At 44.8% G+C, this 6,000-nt stretch overlaps 1 protein-coding gene across 1 annotated transcript in view; it reads left to right on the forward strand.

Annotated features, from left to right (window-relative positions):
• The window catches only part of LOC133553997 (plexin-A1-like), a 648,088-nt gene that overhangs the window by 69,043 nt on the left and 573,045 nt on the right, over positions 1–6,000 (forward strand). The gene's annotated exons all lie outside the window — the stretch shown is intronic.

Raw genomic sequence — 6,000 nt, forward strand, 5'->3', positions numbered from 1 at the left:
TACATACAAGTAAACAAGCTGCAGGACTGCTTGTATCGCACATGATACTGGACACTAGTAAATACACCGCGGGACTGCTTGTATCGCACACAAGTAAACACGCTGCGGGACTGCTTGTGTCGCAAACGATATCGCACACAAACGCACTGTGAGACTACTTGTATCGCACACTAGTAAACACGCTGCAGGACTGCTTGTATCGCACATGATATCATACACACAAGTAAACACACTGCAGGACTGCTTGTATCGCACATGATATTGCACATTAGAAAATATACACCGCAGGACTGCTTGTATCGCACACAAGTAAACACGCTGCAGGACTGCTTGTATCACACATGATATTGCATATTAGAAAATATACACCGCAGGACTGCTTGTATCGCACATGATATCATACACACAAGTAAACACGCTGTAGGACTGCTTGTATCGCACATGACATCACACACAAGTAAACACACTGCAGGAGTGCTTGTATCGCACATGATATTGCACACTAGTAAATACACCGCGGGACTGCTTGTATCGCACACAAGTAAACACGCTGCAGGACTGCTTGTGTCGCAAACGATATCGCACACAAACGCGCTGCAAGACTACTTGTATCGCACACAAGTAAGCACGCTGCAGGTCTGCTTGTATCGCACATGATATCATACACACAAGTAAACACGCTGTAGGACTGCTTGTGTCGCACATGATATTGCACATTAGAAAATATACACCGCAGGACTGCTTGTATCGCACACAAGTAAACACGCTGCAGGACTGCTTGTATCACACATGATATTGCATATTAGAAAATATACACCGCAGGACTGCTTGTATCGCACACAAGTAAACACGCTGCAGGACTGCTTGTGTCGCAAACGATATCGCACACAAACGCGCCGCAAGACTACTTGTATCGCACACAAGTAAACACGCTGCAGGACTGCTTGTATCGCACATGATATCATACACACAAGTAAACACGCTGCAGGACTGCTTGTATCACACATGATATTGCACATTTGAAAATATACACCGCAGGACTGCTTGTATCGCACACAAGTAAACACGCTGCAGGACTGCTTGTATCGCACATGATATCATACACACAAGTAAACACACTGCAGGACTGCTTGTATCACACATGATATTGCACATTAGAAAATATACACCGCAGGACTGCTTGTATCGCACACAAGTAAACACGCTGCAGGACTGCTTGTATCGCACATGATATCATACACACAAGTAAACACGCTGCAGGACTGCTTGTATCACACATGATATTGCACATTAGAAAATATACACCGCAGGACTGCTTGTATCGCACACAAGTAAACACGCTGCAGGACTGCTTGTATCGCACATGATATCCTACACACAAGTAAACACACTGCAGGGCTCCTTGTATCGCACATGATATTGCACACAAGTAAACACACTGCAGGGCTGCTTGTGTCGCCCATGATATCGCACACAAGTAAACACGCTGTAGGACTGCTTGTGTCGCACATGATATCGCACACAAGTAAACACGCTGTAGGACTGCTTGTATCGCACATGATATCATACACACAAGTAAACACGCTGCAGGACTGCTTGTGTCGCACATGACATCGCACACAAGTAAACATGCTGCAGGACTGCTTGTATCGCACATGATATCATACACACAAGTAAACACGCTGCAGGACTGCTTGTATCACACATGATATTGCACATTAGAAAATATACACCGCAGGACTGCTTGTATCGCACACAAGTAAACACGCTGCAGGACTGCTTGTGACGCAAACGATATCGCACACAAACGCGCCGCAAGACTACTTGTATCGCACAAAAGTAAAGACACTGCAGGACTGCTTGCATCGTACATGATATCGCACGCAAGTAAACAAGTTGAAGGACTACCTGTATCGCACATGATATCGCACACACAAGTAAACATGCTGCAGGATTGCTTGTATCGCACATGATATCGCACAAAAGTAAACACGCTGCAGGACTGCTTGTATCACACATGATATCACACAAAAGTAAACGCTGCAGGACTGCTTGTATCGCACATGATAACACACACACAAGTAAACACGCTGAAGGACTGCTTGTAACTTGTATAGCACATGATATCGTAAACACGCTGCAGGACTGCTTGTCGCACATGATATCAACCACAAGTAAAGATGCTGCAGGACTGCTTGTATCGCACATGATATCGCATAAAAGTAAACACGCTGCAGGATTGCTTGTATCGCACATGATATCACACACACAAGTAAACACGCTGCAGGACTGCTTGCATCGTACATGATATCACACGCAAGTAAACACGTTGAAGGACTACTTGTATCGCACATGATATCGCACACAAGTAAACATGCTGCAGGATTGCTTGTATCGCACATGATATCGCACAAAAGTAAACACGCTGCAGGACTGCTTGTATCACACATGATATCGCACAAAAGTAAACGCTGCAAGACTGCTTGTATCGCACATGATATCACACACACAAGTAAACACGCTGAAGGACTGCTTGTAACTTGTATAGCACATGATATCGTAAATACGCTGCAGGACTGCTTGTCGCACATGATATCAACCACAAGTAAAGATGCTGCAGGACTGCTTGTATCGCACATGATATCGCATAAAAGTAAGCACGCTGCATGATTGCTTGTATCGCACATGATATCACACACACAAGTAAACACGCTGCAGGACTGCTTGTATCGCAAATGATATCCTACACACAAGTAAACACGCTGCAGGACTGCTTGTGTCGCACATGACATCGCACACAAGTAAACACGCTGCAGGAAAGCTTGTATCGCACATGATATTGCACATTAGAAAATATACACCGCAGGACTGCTTGTATCGCACACAAGTAAACACGCTGCAGGACTGCTTGTGTCGCAAACGATATCGCACACAAACGCGCTGCAAGACTACTTGTATCGCAGACTAGTAAACACGCTGCAGGACTGCTTGTATCGCACATGATATTGCAAATTAGAAAATATACACCGCAGGACTGCTTGTATCGCACAAAAGTAAACACGCTGCAGGACTGCTTGTATCGCACATGATATTGCACATTAGAAAATATACACCGCAGGACTGCTTGTATCGCACACAAGTAAACACGCTGCAGGACTGCTTGTGTCGCAAACGATATCGCACACAAACGCGCTGCAAGACTACTTGTATCGCACACAAGTAAACACGCTGCAGGACTGCTTGTATCGCACATGATATCCTACACACAAGTAAACACGCTGTAGGACTGCTTGTGTCGCACATGACGTCGCACACAAGTAAACACACTGCAGGCCTGCTTGTATCGCACATGATATTGCACATTAGAAAATATACACCGCAGGACTGCTTGTATCGCACACAAGTAAACACGCTGCAGGACTGCTTGTGTCGCAAACGATATCGCACACAAACGCGCTGCAAGACTACTTGTATCGCACACAAGTAAACACGCTGCAGGACAGCTTGTATCACACATGATATCACACACACAAGTAAACACGCTGCAAGACTGCTTGTAACTTGTATAGCACATGATATCGTAAACACGCTGCAGGACTGCTTGTCGCACATGATATCAACCACAAGTAAAGATGCTGCAGGACTGCTTGTATCGCACATGATATCGCATAAAAGTAAAGACGCTGCAGGACTGCTTGTATCGCACATGATATCACACACACAAGTAAACACGCTGCAGGACTGCTTGCATCGTACATGATATCACACGCAAGTAAACACGTTGAAGGACTACTTGTATCAAACATGATATCGCACACAAGTAAACATGCTGCAGGATTGCTTGTATCGCACATGATATCGCACAAAAGTAAACACGCTGCAGGACTGCTTGTATCACACATGATATCGCACAAAAGTAAACGCTGCAGGACTGCTTGTATCGCACATGATATCACACACACAAGTAAACACGCTGAAGGACTGCTTGTAACTTGTATAGCACATGATATCGTAAACACGCTGCAGGACTGCTCGTCGCACATGATATCAACCACAAGTAAAGATGCTGCAGGACTGCTTGTATCGCACATGATATCGCATAAAAGTAAACACGCTGCAGGATTGCTTGTATCGCACATGATATCACACACACAAGTAAACACGCTGCAGGACTGCTTGCATCGTACATGATATCACACGCAAGTAAACACGTTGAAGGACTACTTGTATCGCACATGATATCGCACACAAGTAAACATGCTGCAGGATTGCTTGTATCGCACATGATATCGCACAAAAGTAAACACGCTGCAGGACTGCTTGTATCACACATGATATCGCACAAAAGTAAACGCTGCAGGACTGCTTGTATCGCACATGATATCACACACACAAGTAAACACGCTGAAGGACTGCTTGTAACTTGTATAGCACATGATATCGTAAATACGCTGCAGGACTGCTTGTCGCACATGATATCAACCACAAGTAAAGATGCTGCAGGACTGCTTGTATCGCACATGATATCGCATAAAAGTAAGCACGCTGCATGATTGCTTGTATCGCACATGATATCACACACACAAGTAAACACGCTGCAGGACTGCTTGTAACTTGTATAGCACATGATATCGTAAATACGCTGCAGGACTGCTTGTCGCACATGATATCGCACACAAGTAAGCACGCTACAAAAATGCTTGTATCGCACACGATATCACACACCAGTGAACACGCTGCAGGACTGCTTGTATCCCACATGATATCGCACACAAGTAAACATGCTGCAGGACTGCATGTATCGTACATGATATCGCACGCAAGTAAAGACGTTGAAGGACTACTTGTATCGCACATGATTTCGCACACAAGTAAACATGCTGCAGGACTGCTTGTTTCTCACATGATATCGCACACAAGTAAACATGCTGCAGGACTGCTTGTATCGCACAAAAGTAAACACGCTGCAGGACTGCTTGTATCGCACATGATATCACACACACAAGTAAACACGCTGAAGGACTGCTTGTAACTTGTATAGCATGATATCGTAAACACGCTGCAGGACTGCTTGTCGCACATGATATCGCACACAAGTAAACACGCTGCAGGACTACTTATCACTTGTATTGCACATGATATCGTAAACACGCTGCAGTACTGCTTGTATCACACATGATATCGCACACAAGTCAACACGCTGCAGGACTACTTATCACTTGTATTGCACATGACATCGTAAACACGCTGCAGTACTGCTTGTATCGCACATGATATCGCACAAAAGTAAACACGCTACAAGAATGCTTGTATCACACACGATATCACACACCAGTAAACACGCTGCAGGACTACTACTATCGCACATGATATCGCACAAAACTAAACACGCTGCAGGACTGCTTGTATCGCACATGATATCGCACAAAAGTAAACACGCTACAAGAATGCTTGTATCGCACACGATATCACACACCAGTAAACACGCTGCAGGACTACTACTATCGCACATGATATCGCACAAAAGTAAACACGCTGCAGGACTGCTTGTATCGCACATGATATCGCACAAAAGTAAACACGCTACAAGAATGCTTGTATCGCACACGATATCACACACAAGTAAACACGCTGCAGGACTGCTTGTCGCACATGATATCGCACACAAGTAAACACGCTGCAGGACTACTTATCACTTGTATTGCACATGACATCGTAAACACGCTGCAGTACTGCTTGTATCGCACATGATATCATACACACAAGTAAACAAGCTGCAGGGCTGCTTGTGTCGCACATGATATCGCACACAAGTAAACACACTGCAGGGCTGCTTGTGTCGCCCATGATATCGCACACAAGTAAACACGCTGTAGGACTGCTTGTGTCGCACATGATATCATACACACAAGTAAACACGCTGAAGGACTGCTTGTAACTTGTATAGCATGATATCGTAAACACGCTGCAGGACTGCTTGTCGCACATGATATCGCACAC

Source organism: Nerophis ophidion, linkage group LG06 (genome assembly GCF_033978795.1).
Source record: "Nerophis ophidion isolate RoL-2023_Sa linkage group LG06, RoL_Noph_v1.0, whole genome shotgun sequence".
NCBI classification, from domain to species: domain Eukaryota; kingdom Metazoa; phylum Chordata; class Actinopteri; order Syngnathiformes; family Syngnathidae; genus Nerophis; species Nerophis ophidion.